The 17329-nt window shown below is 51.3% G+C and overlaps 1 protein-coding gene across 3 annotated transcripts in view; it reads left to right on the top strand.

Moving 5' to 3' along the window:
* Positions 1-17329, top strand: part of GPAT2 (glycerol-3-phosphate acyltransferase 2, mitochondrial) — a 123665-nt gene that overhangs the window by 10540 nt on the left and 95796 nt on the right. For all 3 annotated transcript variants that reach the window (XM_054017919.1, XM_054017920.1, XM_054017918.1), the window contains exon 2: positions 3292-3407. The gene's annotated coding sequence lies outside the window, so the exon portion shown is untranslated. The remainder of the gene's footprint in view (positions 1-3291; positions 3408-17329) is intronic.

The raw sequence follows: 17329 nt of genomic DNA, 5'->3' as shown, positions 1-17329 counted from the left end.
AAAATAGCCCCTTTTCGAGTCACCGGCATGCTCGCAAAGAAGAGACAGTGGTGAACTTTTCTGTGGCAGCGCTTCTACCTTTGCCCATCTCTTAAATGATCATCCCTACCTAATGCCGTTGAGTCGAAAACAACCAGTCGCGCCCTTGAGCAGCACGTCAGCCCAGCCCGAGTAAGAGCAGTGCAGCAAAAGTTCAATGACTGCCTCTATTTCTGTCTGCAGAGCCCTGATCAGGCCCTGGTGGCTGCAAATGTAGTGGAGGTGGCTAAAATCCAGTCTCAGAATAACTACAGCTTTTCTCCTAAAGCCAAGCCCCTTCCAGCGGGTGAGCTTTGAGTTCTCTCTCCCCGCCAGGCACAGTTAAACAGCACAGTAATAGCTCCTTGGGTTTGACCTAAGTAACGTCCCCGATGTCTGGGAGCTGTGAAATGTCATTATCTTTGCAGGTAATTTCCCGTTTTTCCTAGGCGGCTTTGCTCTCCCAGACAGCAGAGACCAGAGAATCAAATTAGCCTGCTTCTTATGTGCCCCTTGTCTCGGTTTTGAGGGCCTCTGCTCTAGCCTTGGTTTTCAGACATGAGGCAGTTTGTTAGAGGAGAGGGTAGAGATTTGCAGTGGATACACACTTTCATGGTATAAGCCAAATGCTGAGGGGTGGCAGGGTTCAGAAGTAATCTCTCCTGTGGGTAGCATTTATTCCATAAGGGTCAATCTCATGGAGAATCCTGAGAGCTACTGGGGCTTGAGCCTTTGTGGAAAATCTGACCTATTGCAGCTGCTGGCACTTTCTGACAGTGGCCAGCAGCAGATGCATCAGAGGAGAGTGGGGTACTGGGCTAAATGGACCTGATCAGACCTCGTATCCTTGTTGCTGTCCGGCTACGGCTTCTGCACTACAGAGCCTGTCAGGATAGCCCCCAGTGTAGACACCGCATGTGCTGATAGCAGTTCTGCCAGTGTAGGATCAGCACCTCCCTTGAAAGACATTGGCTATGCCAGAGATTACTGGTACCTGCTGACAGAGCAGGGGTGGGGTGCAATTTAAAGGTTTCCCCCAAACAGCTTGAGCTACCCCCCAGGCACATCCCGCCTCTTAACCTCAGCAGCCCCTCCCTGCAGCTCCTAGCTGTTTGCTGCTTCTCCCCACAGCCGCAGCTTGCAGCTCACCAGCTCCGGGAGCGGATCTGGCTGGCAAACCCTGACAGAAATTGGAGGGGAGCATGCTGTGACCCCGCATGTCCCCCCCACATCCACTCTGGGCTATGCCAACAGAAGCCCTGTTCTACTGCCCTAGCTGTGTCTCCACTGGGAGTTTTGTTGGCATAGCTGTGTCACTAGGGAGTGGGTTTACCCACACAAACATGCTGATGCAAGTTTTTTAAGAGCTGGTCTACACCTAAAATGTACATCAGCCAAGCCACATGGTTCAGGGCCGTTGAGGGGGTGGATTTATTACCGGGATGGGAAACCCTCTTCCGTCATTGTAGCAAGTGTCTACACTACAGTGAAATAGCCCTACCCCTGCAGCTGAGCTGGGCATGTGGACGTGCCTGAAGCAGAGAGCAGGCCTGCATCTCCCACTCCTCAGTCTCTGCAAATTCTGTTTCCAGACTCCGCCTAGAATGCTAACAAAATCAAGCATCTAAGCCCTTCAAGCGGTCTCCATACATGTTGAAAAAATACCTTCAAAGCAGGGTGCTTTCCCACTGTGCCATGCCACTGCTGATTGTGGACCCATGGGAATGAGCCCTGGACATCCAGATTAAAAAGGGCTAGCATCTACTGAGTGTGGGGCCAATAGCAAACCATCCTCTTTACCTGGTCTGACCACTGGAGGATGACAATAGCGCCTGCTCTGTTAACGTGGATCACTGTTGAAATCCTGAAGGGCGAGGTGTTGGTTCCATCTCGGCTGATCTCAAAGGGGAAGAGGGCAGCTCCACTGAAGAAGCTTGCCCTTATCTAGTGCCCTAGAAATGCTGACCACTTCCCTAACAATGGCTCTTCCATAGAGTCCTGAACTCAGACCCTAGTCATGCCACCGTTTCCTTATGTCAAATAGGAACAATACGTGATTGCCTTTGCCAAGTGTTTTGAGAGCACTGTCTGTTGCAAACGCTGCAATTTTCCTTTGAATGAGAAACCTTCCAGACATTAATATTTCAGGTGTGTTTCCGGCAAGCCTCAAGTTTCTTCCCCTTTTGTTGCAGTTGGGTTCTCTTGCTGCTATATTGTATTGTTCTTTGGAGGATCAACAGTGTTTCCTCTTGACTAGCTTGGGTGTGAAATTGAAGGTGGGATACAGTCAGAGAATTCAGCCCTCCTGAAAGTCTGTTTCCTTCTCTTTCCAAGTGCAGAATCTGCTGCTTTTCTAGCAATGAATCTTAGGAACCAGAGTCTCTGCCCAGGCAGCGTGATGGTGCCTTGTAGGTGTGTCACAGTTCAATAACACTTCCACTCTGTGTTGGGCACAGAGTGTGTGCCAGTGTGTGCCAGTGTGTGTCATGAGCCCTATACTGCTAATGGAGATTTTCTTAACAGTGGCAGTGTTCTGTTGTCACACACCTTGGAACCATCTGTGTTTGGACTTGCCCCAGGCAATGTGGAAGGGAGACTTAGCTGCCTCTGCAGCACTATCCTCTCCTCCCCTAATCCCCAGCTTGCAGATAGCCCTGTATGGTCCATGCAAGTGTAGGGGGTGGGCCATAGGGCCGTAACATCCTTCTGGGGAATACGTTGAGAAGGGAGTACAGTCTGAGGCGCTACATAACCTCCTGGAATCCCCTCGGCACTGAGGAACCCCATTAAGGAGTGTGCCAGGCAGCAGTGGGCAGGAGAACCCCAAGCAGCATGACTCTGACAGAGCTGGCCTGCCAGGGAGAGGCTCCAGAGCTTGGAGTAGAGGCACCAGGTCTCCATTCAGACAGCACTGGCCTCTAGTGGATCTGAACTCCATGGGCCTTTTCTGTGGGGGTGCCACGCTGGCTGTGCCAGAGATCCTTGCTCTCCCAACAGAAGGACTGGGGGAGCCCTCCTGAATTTGCCCCCAGGACTCCCCTCCTGTTAGTGTGTGGTGTGTGTGGTTTTTTTGCTTGAGCCCAATGTGTTTTTGGCTAGAGTAACTCACACTGGGTCCAGTTCTAAGCACCCCAAACCATGTGGCGAGGTCAGTGTCTGAGCCTGACACTCCCCTGTACTGCCATGGCCAGGGACCCACTTCTGCTTCCTTGTGACCCTAAACACCCCCTCCTTCCTGTGCCGCTCACACCGTCTTTTCTTCCTCCTTTGCAGGCAAGTTTCATTCCTGTAGCCCTGACCCCCCCTGGGGCACTGGAGGTCCTGATCACAAGAAGCATCTGAATCAGCCAATCGCATGTGGAGGCGGCAGTTCTCCCACGTGCTCCGAGGTACCAAACCCTTTCCATTGCATCCGATTTTTCAAAGACATCTAAAGATGTTTGTGGTTCTGCTAAGTCTTAAATCCCCATAGATCCTTCCTGGGATTCGTTTCTCAGCATCAGCAAAACAGCTCTGCGTTTGCTCTTTTCAGGAACACCTCGCTCTTCAGAGATGCTCAACAAAGCACTCTTTTTGTGCGGTGCCATTCCCAGCTGGCTATCTGCTGCCCTAATTAGAGAGGGGGCCAGAGCCTCAAAGCTTGAGGGCCAGATCTGAGCATTCCCAAAGTTCAGAGCACCTAACACCTGGTCACAACTTCAGACACCGTGGGACTGAACTGAGTCCGGGATCTCTAGTACCACGGCTGTTAAGAGTGGTCCCTCAGGCCTGGTCTTTAAACATTAGATCGCCCAAGCTACATTGCTCAGGGCTGGCTTTTTACAAAATTCACACTCTGCATGACTGAGTTAGGTCAACCTAACCCCCAGTGTAGAAGCATTTAGGGTGACCTCCAGCTGGAGAGGTGGGTTAGCTAGGTTGATGATGGAAGAGGTTTTTCCAGTTCAAGAAGTGCCTATGCTATGGTGTTAGGATCACAGAATATCAGGGTTGGAAGGGACCTCAGGAGATCTAGTCCAACCCCCTGCTGAAAGCAGGACCAATCCCCAATTAAATCATCATCATCAGGATGGCACAGACCAGAGGTGTTGGAACAGGGGGAACATGGCCCCATCATTTTTAAAAGGGGGAGGGCTCTGCCCTTCCACTTTTTACTTGCCATAAGGGTGAGCAACAGGGGAGGTTGGCAGAGAGGAGCAAGTGGGGGTGGGGCCTTGGTGAAGGGGGTGGGGCCCCAGTGGTCCCCCACCTTTAGGGGGCTTCTGTCACTCCTGGCACAGACATACCCTAACTCTGGGTGAGACTGTTCTGAAACTAATCGCAGATAGCCAGGGGCTTGTTTTCAGACAGTGTTGAGCTCCCACCTGTCCAGTCTGAATCAAACATCCTTTGTGTGATTTGCCAAGTGCCCAGTGCTGACCAGAGGGCAGGGCAGGAATGTTTGGTTTTGTGCAGTTAGAATGTTGGCAGCCCTAATGTACACATGCTGGTCATTGATTAGAATTGAACCTGGGGCTTTTCACCAGGGCCGATGGGGGCAGGGGGCGCGAAAGCCGGTACAAATTACCAGGGCCCAGCGGTCCGGAAGGGGGCCCGGCTTCATCGGCCCTGTTTAGCGGGGTATGCCTTTGCTGGGGGGCCTGTAAAAATTTTTTCACTGGGGCCCGGACCCACTCTTGGCGGCCCTGCTTTTCACAGCCGAAAGCAGATGTTGCTCCCACTTGAACAGACAGTCTCTCCTTGAGTTGGGAGATGGTAGCTGGTTGTGTAGTTTCTGGGACCAACCACTAGATGGAGGTGTGGTGAGATGCCCTGTAAGTCTGATCTGGGCTCTTTCCATTGAACTTATTGGGATTTGGGCCTGACCCTAGAGTCACAGTGCATGTGAATCCTCGCACTGACGTTGCATGATAGGCCTTAGGAATCTGGCATCTAAAGCACATATCTGCTTTTCCTTATAATGCTCAGAGCCCACAGGCAAGGGCAGTGCCAGGGATCCGGGTGAATAAGTTACTAACCTGCAAGAACAGGGGGGTGCTGAGCTAGGCTTCAATGCCAGTGAGCCTCGTTCGATCACCTGCCAATCACCTCCGTTACCAGGGAGAGTCATGATCCCGCCTCTCAAACTGCAGCTGGCCAGGACATAGATATTGATCAATAGCAGGAGGGTGACAGAAACTCAATTAACTTTTAAGACTCTTTACACCTGGGGCAACACACAGCCCTGCTCTGATCCCTACAATAGGATAAAAATTAAGCCTGCTTAATGCAAACCAGCTCAGTTTTCTAGCTGAAATCCGGAGGCAAAAGCTGCCTTTTAAACTTGATTTAAAAAAAATTTTGTTTTGGTGCCACTTGAGACTCCTTACAGATGCCTGACTTTTCAGAGGACCAATGCTCCACCCTTTCTAAAATTTGGGGTCCCTTGGGGGTGTGTGTGGGGGGGGGGGGGGGGAGGGGGAGTGTCTTAGGTATCTAAAATCACCAGATGGCTTTGAAAACGTAGGCCCTAGTCTTTCAGTCCTGTCACTGAAAGTTTTATTCCCCCAATGACTCAAGCAGTGGGGATGGCTTTCGTGGTAGGACCCTTCTTCAGAAGCTATTTGAAATCTGCTCCGGTTTCTGCTCTTGGATGATGTGCTTGCTCGCGGGGTTTAATTTTTCTGTTGCGTTTTGCCTTGGGTGGCCCTGGGAGTTTGCGATTCTTGGAAGAGGCACATGCAGATTATTATCACAAAGTTCGTTGCAAACCTTTGTTAAACTTCAGTGCCCCTGTGAGTCAGGGAGTCAAGGCTGGCTTTAAATGGCTTTCCCTAAAGTCCTCTAGCAAATTAGACAGGGTCAGAAATTGAGCCCTCAACTCCTGTGTGGAATCTAACTTAGCAATGCTAATTCACTAATTTACTTGTAGCTTGTTTCTGAGTGGCTAATGCTTGAATGCAGCCAGCTCTTGTGATGGGGGGACGGGATGCTATGGGTGGTGGAGTGAGAAAGGGGGGTTTGGGGCTAATAGGGAAGCAGAGCAGGGGAGGCGAAGTCCAGAGTTCTGCAACCCACTCTGACCTACTGCTGAGCTCTGGGCTGCATTCCTTATGTAGCTGGTCTGTTAGAAGTACTCCGCCTGGCCAGCAGGGAACCTGCAAGGGTGGGGTATATGTTGGTGGCGGGGTGGCTGCAGTGGAGACACAAGGGGATTTGGAGTTCTGTGTGGCATCATGGGAGGGTCCTGCCAACCCCCAGTGTTCAAAAATCCTAAGGCAGGACCCTTGAAATCATGAGATCATTAGAAGCATCCGAGCTCTGTTTTTAATGTGCTTTCTCTTGTTCTCAAGCACTCTAAAAGCTCAGTTTTGTTCGCAAGCTTGTCTCCATAACCACAAGGCCTAGAAATGTTTTTAAAACAAAAGCTGAGATTCTCGCAGAATTGCATGGCTCCAGGAGCTGGGGCTTTAAGAAAAATTCCCAAATAGAGGGCTTGTGAGAAAGCAGCAGCCCTGGGGTCGGGAGATGGGGAAGCTCTTTTCTATGGTGACGAACATTGGAAAGCTGCAGTGCTGCTAAGGGTTACCTAAATCTCACCTTTACTAGGTGTTGAGCTAGAGATGCTAAGCTAAGCTCTCAACTTCCTAGAACTATTGGTGAGGGGAATGTGGGTCGAAGGATGTGCTAGGATTGGAGTATCTAGTCAGGCCCTGCTAATGACCATAAGCGCCAACTCTGTGAGTGCTCTGGGGCTGGAGCACCCACAGGGAAAAATTGGTGGGTGCTCTGCACCCACCAGCAGCTCCCTGCCCCACCCCCCAGCTTGCCTCCGCTCCGCCTCCTCCCCTGAGCGCGCTGCCGAGTCCTGCTTCTCCCCCTTCCCTCCCAGCACTTGCACCAGGAAACAGCTCTTTCACGCAGGAAGCGACGCTCACTTGGGAAAGTGGCGGGGCCAGTGTGGGGATTTGGGGAGGGGTCCAATAGGGGTGGGGCTGAGGGTGAGCACCCACCAGTGCCAAGGAAAGTTGGTGTCTGTGCTAATGACCGAGATTTGGGTTGTGGTGGATAATCAGCTGAGCAGGAGCTCCCAGTGCGATGATGTAGCCGAAAACTTAAAAGGCCACTGAGATTCATTGGCTGAATAAACAGCGAAATCTGGAGTAGGAGTAGATAGATTCCAGTCCCAAGTGACTAATACAAAAAAGGGAATAACCTGTGTCCTGTCCTGGTGTCAACAGCTCAAGGAGGATGTCGATAAATCAGAGAGGGGTCAAAAAGAGCCATTCGAATGATTAAAGGATTGGCGCAAGCCTGATTTCTAGTGGCTAGTTCCTGGAGTCTCTTTGGCTTAACAAAGAGAAGGTTAAAGGGTTGCTTGATCTGTTTAAGTACCTACATGGAGAAGAAATATTTAATAGGCTCTGCAGTCTAGCAGACAAAGGTCTAACAAGATCCAATGGCTGGTAGATAAAGCTAGATACATTCAGACTGGAAATAGGTGCACTTTTTTAAACTATTTATTTAGCAAGTTTGAACAAGTTTACAAATCCCTGCAAATATCAAATAAAACAATCATTAAAATGCATCTTTAAAACAAACTGTTGTAGACACACATGGTTGTCAGCTCTTTCTGTTTAACAGGGTGTTACCATATTGGAGCGATGTTGTTGCTAGTGATTTTATTTAGTTGAGTGCAATCTTGATGTACGCTTTTAACAGACCAGGTAGGTCTGAAAAATGTTAGTCTTTAAAAAAAAATAAAAAAAATTGGACAGGTATACTGGTTCTTTGGCAGGTGAATGTACTTTGTCTGTGGACCAAATAAAAGGGGACCAAATATCTAAGTATCTACCTGTCCTCTGTCTACTGTGCTTGGTATGTAAATGGTGTGTTAACTTTTCCATAATTTCTTTCTTTTTTTTTTTTTGGTAGCTCAAACCCCCATTCCTCTGCTTCCTTTTCCCCCAGGGTGTTATATATGGATGCTTTTTATTAGGAAAGTGGTCTGCAAGGATTGACAAACTTTTTTCCTAAATGACCAGGTACTGTTTCCATTAAAGTGAGCTTTCTGTAAAGTAGGTTTCTGAGAAGTTGAGGAACATAATGCCTGACTTGAAAGTACTGGTACCAGGGGATGGTGGGCCCAGGTCAAGTTCATTTTGATCTCTAAATTAGAAAAGTTTCTTTACACCTTATGCCAGCTATTCAGTAAATTTTAACAGGGAGGTTATCAAGCACTGGAACAATTCACCAAGGGTTGCAGTGACTTCTCCATCACGATCAGTCTTTATATTCAGATTGAACTACTAAAGCATCTTAGAAAAACATCTACTCAGGAATTAATCCAGGAAAGTTCTCTGGCCTGTGTTGTTCAGGAGGTCAGACTATATAATCACTCTGGTCTTTTCTGGCCTTGGAATCTATAACGAGAAACACTTTGCTATCTTTAGATCTGGTACCTGGAGGAGAACTCTTTCAGCAGCTGGCTTCTTTGTCTCGTTCTTACAGTAGAATCCACAATCTCCTAAAGACAGCATAGTGCAGAGGCTTATAAAAATAAAATATATGGAGATATACCTATCTCATAAAACTGGAAGGGACCCAAAAGGTCATTAAGTCCAGCCCCCTGCCTTCACTAGCAGGACCAAGTACTGATTTTTGCCCCAGATCCCTAAGTGGCCCCTTCAAGGATTGAACTCCCAACCCTGGGTGTAGCAGGCCAATGCTCAAACCATGAGCTATCCCTCCTCCTGACCAAGCCTGTGGGGGTGGTATAACTGGAGTGCTGTGACATCATGGGATCATTACAATAACAGCTGGGAAAGGACCATAGGGTCAGCAACTCCATCCTGCTGTCAGGGGCCGGCCTACTCCCTACAGGATATTCCCTAGGGCTTTGTCCTGCAGTGATCCAACCAACAAGGCTTCTGCCCCTTCCCTTGGGCAAATCCTCTCCCCTAGGAGATGCTGCACTTGAGAAGCTTGGCTGGACGCTCCATCTAGGTTTCTCTTAATGTAATTTCCTACCTCCCTTTGTATAACCCTAAATTCCTCTTCCTCCTCTACAGCAGCTCCCTCCCTCTGCTGGAGGAAGGTTGTTAGATCCCCACTGTAGGCATTACTTAGCTGACCCAAAGCCTTGCCCTGTCACCTCTACCCTACACCACTGGAGTTGGCGTTGTGTGGCTTTGGCGCAGATGGCGGAGCAGAGATCAGGGCACAGAACAAGGACAGCACGATACCAAAGGGCTCGTTATCCCCCTGCACATGGTGTTATGCCCAGGTGCATTTGGCTCAGCAAGATTTGTGGGGCAGAGGTTAGAACAGACCCTGCTAGTTCTTGTCCTGTTTTCTCATGGGCTGAGTACAGCTGCCCAGGGTTGTTTGTCTAGTCGTGCCAGAGGCAGGGCTCTCCTGGGTAAGGCTGGGGTGCAGGAGGGCATGTGACATGGGGGGGTAACTTGCCCACCAGGGCCGGCGTTGCTCCTGCTCTCAGGCTGAGCAGATCTAGCTGGCAATGGGGTGTCTTTTCGGCTGTACTAGCTGCGCTGCTAACCCCGCTCCATGCAGGCTGTAAATATCTGAGAACAAAGGCTCAGCGCGCCGTTCTCTTCCATCAGCGTGCCAGCATAGAGATCTCAGCACCCAGTGAGATCAGAATCGGGCCCAGGGTGGGAGGTGTCGAGTTTCTTTTTCTCTTTCTCAGTCCCCCCCCCCCCCCCCCCCCCGGCTAGTATACACCTGGGGAGTGAGCAGGGTAACTTTATCCCTCTAGTGCGGCCGGGCAATTTATCCATGGAGCTGAGCTCACTCCAGATGCTGCTCTCCTGGGTGAGAGGAGTCACTGCTGGGGCCAGAGCTTGGGTGAAGCCACCGCTATAGTCTCCCCTCCCCTGTCCTGTGGGGGTAAACAGAATTCAATCCAGTACCTTCCCAACCGCTACATTCCCCATCCACCCACCCCCACATGCTTAGCTCAGGCTGAACAGGAGCTGTGCAATTCTTGTTCCTTGGTCTGTCCCTGTGTGGCCGATTTCCCCGCCGTACCCCCACACACACGACGACGGTAGGTGTGAGTAAAAGCTGCCTGACTGCATACCCCGCCAACCCAAGCCAATAAAAGCACATGAACAGGCAGCTACATTGTTCGATGCCCTTCCTGGCTTCCTTTTTTCAACCACTGTTCCCATTGTCCTGTTACCTGATCTGGGTGAAACTCCAGCTAGCCCGGCCACGTAAGGAGGATTAGCTCTTTGCGTTTAACACTGGCCTGGAGCTGAGACCTTATTTGTGCATGTGGTTTGGGGGAGGTGTCCACTTGTTTGTATTACAGTAGCACTGAGCAGGGCCCCCCTTGCACTAGATTTACAGTCCAAGTACAGAGCAAGAGACGACAGGTGCGTACAGCCAGGGAAAGCTCAAGGAAACGCGATGAGGCGGAGCAGTGGGATAGGCAGTGGGCTCAGCACAACAGCTGCCCACGGCTGAGATTTTTTTTCCCAGGCCTTGTGTCCCCCTCAGACCTGGGGCTAGAAGAACCCAAAGAAGCAGGGGATTGGGGGGGGGGGAGGGACTTTGTAACTTCTCCTCTGCAGACACTCGAGTAAACCCTTTGCTGTGGGAACCACGTACCCAGGCCAACTGGCCTCCCCAGTGCAAACCAGCAGACACCGTTCCCTCGGGGACTAGCAAGACCCTCCCCCCCCAAGCTCTATTTCAAATAGGGGGCTCACTGCGGCCTTAAAAGTGGTGCTCCTCTAGAATAATGCCTCGCACTCCTGTAGTCCTTCTCCTCTTGACTTATTTTCACCACTGCAGCGCCTCAGACGCCCGGTTAGGGAGCAGGATCTCTATGCTCTTTGCAAAGGAGATCCGAATCCTCCTTATTTTACAGATGGGGGGGTCACCCAGTAGGCCAGTGGCAGAGCCAGGAATTAAACCCAGGTCTCCTGAATCCTATCTGGTCCCTTTCCACTCTGAGGAGTGAGGCAAAGCATTCACCCACGCTTCACCCCTCTCACTCTACCAGCTCTGCAGCCTTCCAGGCTGCCCCCCCGTGTTTCCACTATTTTCAGCCTTAAGGGAGGAGGGGTTCACCCCGCTGCTCACACAGGGAAGGCAGTTTGCACCTTCACAATGCAGGGGCTGCCTCATCCAGGGCAGTCCTATGCTGGGCCTCTGCTTCAAAGATCCCTACGGAGCTTTACAGGATCGCAGAATACCTCACCCTACCCTGTGCGGGGCTCCTGGGGCAGAGCTGGGCATGCAGGGGGCACAGTCTCTCGGCTAGGGTCATTCCCCAGGGCTGCCATGACCTGCGCTCCCTTTACGGCGGCCATATCGCAGCGCGAAAAGCAAACACGCGACCGCCTGCCGGGTGCTGAGTTGAGTTACCGGAGTTCAGCCCTTTTAAGGCCACAATTTCTGCCCATGCCCGACCCTGCTCCGCTGGGAGCCAAAGGCTGCTGCAGTCTCTTCCCCGCTGTGTGTTGATTCTTTCCTGGGTCTGGCTGATTGCTGGAGCTGGGGTGACTTCCAGCGTGATTCATCATTGCAGAGCTGTCTGCGTGAAGCAGGCATTTATCTCCCATAAAGTGTGGCCGAATCTCCGGCCATGGGAGGGCTTGTATGTGCGGAGACAGGTCTCATTAGTGAGAGACAAGCTGAGAATTTATCTCTTCCTTTTTCTCTGTGGCTTTGGCCAGAGCTGCCTGGGAATGAAAGGCTGGCCCAATCCCAGGGCTCGAATTCAGCCGCTCTCTCATTACGATTCCAAATTGACTCCTGACCCATCCGGACGCGGTGTTCTCAGTCTGCCTGGGTGTAAATTGTTTACATCTTGACATAGGCACTGCTGAGGCAGAGGGGAGAGGTTAATGAGCAGAAATACTAATCGCTAGTTTTGAATCTTCTCTGAACCGAGGGTCCCTTCCCACTCCCATCATAGGCAGTGGGAGTGGATCAAGTCCAACTTTGTCTACACAGAAACTTGACCCATTTAGTTAAAGTGGTCTAGCTGCTGGTGGGAGGCTCTTAAACTGGTGTGGGACTGGCTTACATTGAGCGGGGAAGCTCTGGGGGTAGGCAACTGCCTAGATTCCTAAATCACTGATTCAATTTCTGCCCTGGGCCTAGAAGCTGAACAACCATCAGGTGCTCTTAGCTGAGATGAATTTTTGCCAGTTCTCAGCCTTCGTCCCATTGGGCAGGTCCAGACTCGGGCAAGCCCCCACTGCAGCTGGCAGTAACTTCATAGAATATCAGGGTTGGAAGGGACCTCAGGAGGTATCTAGTCCAACCTCCTGCTCAAAGCAGGACCAATCCCCAAGTAAATCATCCCAGCCAGGGCTTTGTCAAGCCTGACCTTAAAAACCTCTAAGGATGGAGGTTCCACCGCCTCCCTAGGGTAACCCATTCCAGTGCTTCATCACCCTCCTAGTGAAAAAGTTTTTCCTAATATCTAACCTAAACCTCCCCCACTGCAACTTGAGACTATTACTCTTTGTTCTATCATCTGCTACCATTGAGAAATTGCTCCAATCTCCGCAGGAAGACCAAGGTTGAATGAGGCCTGGACACCGAGCGGCTTTCTCTCCGTTAGTGGCATAGTCTCCTGTTCGGGGCTGGAAGGGAAGAAACTTGCCCTGCTGCTGTGGGAGCCGAGGCTCCAGAACTGCCATTTAGTGGGAGGCTGGGTATGGCGCTGGCACTCCAGAGATGTGAGTTCTAGCCCTGGCACTGCCTTGGACACATCTCCGTGCCTCTACTGCTCCCACTTTTGTCTATTTTGATTGTAAATAGATTCCTGGCAGGCACTGGCTCCGACTGTGCAGCTAGGGTGACCAGACAGCAAGTGTAAAAAAAATCAGGGTGGGGGTAATAGATGCCTATATAAGAAAAAGCCCCCCAAATTGGGACTGTCCCTATAACATCGGGACATCTGGTCACCCTATGTGCAGCGCCCAATACAACGGGGCCAGGTCTCAGCTGGGGTGGCTAGCTGCCACCAATGCAATCACCTGGCACTTTCCCCACCATAAAATTCACACTGTAGTGTTAAAATCTCCAGCACTGAAATTACACTGTTTTTTTTGTTTTGTTTCGTGTACGGGTCTGATACCATGATGGCTATAAACACCTTGACCTTGCCACGGTGCGGTAGAAAGAGACTTCTGAAAACCCAGCTGTGGCCTCCGAGTGCTTGTGTGGCTGATTTTAAAGGGGTGGGAATGGTATCCAGTCCCCTGACAGAGCCTTTTATTTGCTTTGGTCCTGGCTGCAGCAACGTCGCTGTCCTATTCTGCGGCCGGGGAAGAGTCGCCAGCTGTGAGCGTCTGACTCAGCAAAAAGCAGGTTCGGTATTGGGGGTTTGACAATGTCAAATTAAATTTCCTTAGGCAAATACAGTATGCAGCAAAATCAAGTGAAGTGCAGGGAGAAATTGAATTAGCTAATTCGGTTAAGGCTGGGTGCAGGGTGTAAGACAGGAGGGGCAGCGGGGTGGCAGGGACAGGGTGCATGGTCCATAAGGCTCTGGTTCCTCCTATCAATCCTTTGAAGTCCATTTTGCTCTGTCATTTCACACCAGCTGTGCGTAGGGCCAGGTTGCTGGATCCCGTATGACCTCACACATGCAACTGTACTGGCTGGGATGTGGAACCTTCTGCCACTCACTCCCAGGTTTACGACTGTCTGAGGGTGCAGGTTTGCTGTTGCTTGTGCGAAGTGAGTCTGTGGGCTCTCGGCCTGGAGGAGGAAGCCTTGCCATCCACTCCCCCATTTAATAGCTTAAGAGGCTAGGAGGGACCGTTTAGTTCTGCAGGGTGCCCAGTAACTTGGGGCTGAGCATGAGTCAAGTCAGGCCAGAAGCTGCACCTCAGTTGTCCGTCTTGACAGCGGGGCTACGGGATGAAAGCCTGGGCATTTCACCCTGATGAGACCCTCTCCAAAGTGAAGGCAGGCTCGTTGGTGGGTGCCGAAAGCAGGGGAGCCCCTGATCTTGGGAGGGAGACCAGCGTCCTTGCTGCCCACCTTCAAGGGTTTCAGAGCTACCGGCACCACCACCAGGGGCCTAACCAAAAGGCCACATCCAGTGTTCATAAAGCAGGATTGGATAGTACATGCCACTCATTTGGCTCCAGCTTGGAAGACCCTCTAGGAGGCTCCTTGGGTGGGTTTATTAGGAACTGGATTGAGACCCACCAGGGATAGCCAACAGGAAAGCCGTGAGGGGGCAATAGCTGCACTGGTACCAATTAGATACCTCTCCTGTGCTCGTTGGCCCGTTCTGGGGTGACAGCCTCAGCTGCTGGAGGAAAACCAGAGGAAGCTGAACAGCAGCTGCGGTTCTGCTGCCTGTGCCCTGAGTGTGAACTTGCAGTCCCTGGGTTCTCCCTAGGTTCCCCCTCCCCCAGGCCTTTCTCTTCACTGCCACGCAGTCAAGAAAGACAAGTGCAAAGTACTTCCCTTAGGAAGGAAAAAGTCAAATGCCCAACTATGCAACGAGAATAACTGGGTAGGCGGCGGGAAAGGGTCTGGGCTGATAGTTGGTCACAAATGGAATGAGTCAGAAATGTGATGCGGTTGCTCAAAAGGCTAATCTCAGTCTGGGGTGTGTTAACGGGACTCTCGTATGTAAGACGGGGGAGGTAATCGTCCCTCTGTGTTCGGCATCTGTGAGGCCTCACTCAGAGTATTGTGTCTAATTCTGGGTGCCACGTTTTAGGAAAGACGTGAACAACTTGGAGAGAGCAACAAAATGATCCAAGGTTTAGAAAACCTGACCTGTGAGGGAAAAGGTGAACAGGGGACCTGTGCAGGCTTGAGGAAAGCAGACTGACTGGGAACCTAAGAAGTCTTCAAATCTGTTAAGGGCTGTTATAAAGAGGACAGGGGTCCAGGTGCACTGAAGGCAGGACAAGAGGCAATGGCCTTCGTTTGCAGCAAGGGAGATGTAGGTTAGAGAGTTGGAGAAACTTTTGACCTCTAAGGATAGTTGAGAACTGGAATAGCTCCCGAGGGCAGAAGCTCCCTACAAGTAGGGGACTCACTGGTGCCCAAACCATAGCCCCTTCCATCCCTGTTCTAGCGCCCCTGTCCAAGGGAGGTTGTAGAGTCCCGGCACTGGAGGTTTTAAGAACAGGTTGGACAAACACCTGTCGAGGCTGGTCCTGTCTCAATGCAGGGAGATGGACGGAGATGACCTCTCTAGGTCCAGCCCTACGTTCCTAGGCTTCTGGGCACTCACTCACTTCCAAACGCTCTCCTGCTTTGAAACCCCTTTGATCTGAGCTTTGAAAGGGCACTTAGTGGCGGGAGTGCTCTCGTTCCCTGCTGCAAGAAGGGGTTGTACTTTCAGCTCCTGGCTCTTCCATTGTCTTCAGAGCAGCTACGTGTGTAGGAGTCGGCCCTTGGCCCCTGGCACTTCTGTTCTGCTTTCTCTGCTTTACTTTTATCTGTCGCTCTCTGTCTCGTTTTGATCTTTCCCTGCCTGCTCTCCTGTCTCCCCTTGTCTGACCCGCTCTCTCTGGGCCAGATCCAAGCAGCTTCTTCTCCTCCTGGCCATTTGGTGGGAGCTCGGCCAGCTGCTCAGGATCAGGCCCCCACTATCGTCTGTGCTCCCTGTTTGTCTTGTCCCCACCTCTTGGCTCTTGTGAGCCTGGCATTGATTTTAAATAGCTCAAACTGACAGCCCTGGCTCCGGCAGCTCTGTTCCATCTGCCACCTAGCCAAGCCTGCCTTCATCTGCCGTAATAACATCTCCTGCTGCACCTGAACAAGGATCCCAGCCAAGCCATGCACTCTGGCTCTGTTAGCCATGGTGGGGGGACAGGGATGCTTGTGAACCACTCCCTTTCCCCCAAAATTCAGTGTCCTGGGCCTTGCTGGATCATGGATAACATGTGAGTGCCAACGCACTGCCCCTCTATCGCACCTCCTAGACCCAGCCACACCCATCCCCATCTCCTGCTGCAATGCAATGATCCTCTGACGTGATCCAGCATTAGTGGACTGCAGCTCCTGACCACCAGCCAGCCTGCCTCATGCACACTGCAAGGGCCAGCTCCTCTCCCAGAGCCCGGCATACACTCGTGCCTGTCTGTGGTACCTGAGCTCCTCAGTCTCTAGGGTATTTATCCTCACACACCCCTAGGGGCAGGGCAGGGCTGTTTTCCCTCTCTGCCCAATGGGGATATGAGGCAAGCAGAAGCTAAGTGACTTGCCCAGGGTCATATGGGAAGTCTGTGGCAGAGCAGGAATTGATCCTTGGGCTTTCTTCCGCAGTCCAGGCTAATGCCCTGACTACCCCTTCCAACAGCTGCCAATGCAGACTCACAGGGAGAAGCTGTGTAGCCTAGGGGACAGGAAAACATGAAGACCTGGGTTCTAATCCCTGCTCTGCTGTTGTCAAAGTCCTAGCACCTTTTGGTGCCTCTTTCTCCCCCAGGCTTCATTCTTTGTCTTGTCTGTTTCGACCGTCAGCTGTTGGGGCAGGGACTGTCTCGCTCTGTGGTTGTACAGCAGCCCGGGGGCTTGATCTCCCGTGGAGCCGTTAGGCCCTGCCGCAAATAAATAACGAGGCTCATGGAAACCAGTGGGACAATCCATGTGCTCAAAAACTCTGCTGGATCGGGGCCACCCCCTGCACAATCAGACACCCTGGCAAATGCACACTTGAGTTGCGCGCTCTCTCTCAGCCCTATGTTTCTATGATAGGCAATCCAGCAGGCACACCAAGCAACTCATGCTTACAGGTATACAACACCACGCCCACACCCTACTTACAAAGACAAAAGGAATACAAGTATGTTCTTTGTCTTTCTCTATCCTTTCCTGAGCTCTTTTTCCTTCCTGCTCTCCTGTAGCTCTGTCTTTCTCACCTCTTTAACCCCCCACACATCCACATTTCACTTGGAAACACTGTCGGCATAAAGCTGTGAGCCCAGAAATCAAACCCCAGGGGAACATAAGGGGAAATCTCCGAAATTGAATTAAAATAGCAGAACTACTGAATTTGGGCTTTCAGACAGTGCCTCTTCATCCAATTAGAGCCTGAGGTTTGGACGAAAGGATTGTGCAAACTGTATAGGCGTGCTGTACTGCAGCGGGGTTACAGTGCCCGTCCCTGCAATGCACCTACTTCTGGGGTGGAATGTGGCGGCTGAACAACTTAGTGTAGGAAGGGAATTTCATCAGCCTGCGAGTGGGGAGGCAGAACGCAGCTACCCCAGCTGGAATTTAGCTGGGACACAGGATAACATCCCTTTAAGGGCTTTTTAAATAACCACAACTGGCCACCCCCTTGCTTTGAAGTCTCAGCCCAAGGACA

Source organism: Malaclemys terrapin, chromosome 2 (assembly GCF_027887155.1).
Source record: "Malaclemys terrapin pileata isolate rMalTer1 chromosome 2, rMalTer1.hap1, whole genome shotgun sequence".
Lineage (NCBI taxonomy): Eukaryota > Metazoa > Chordata > Testudines > Emydidae > Malaclemys > Malaclemys terrapin.
Note: the sequence above shows the minus strand (reverse complement) of the source record. Positions and strands in the feature narration are given on the sequence as shown.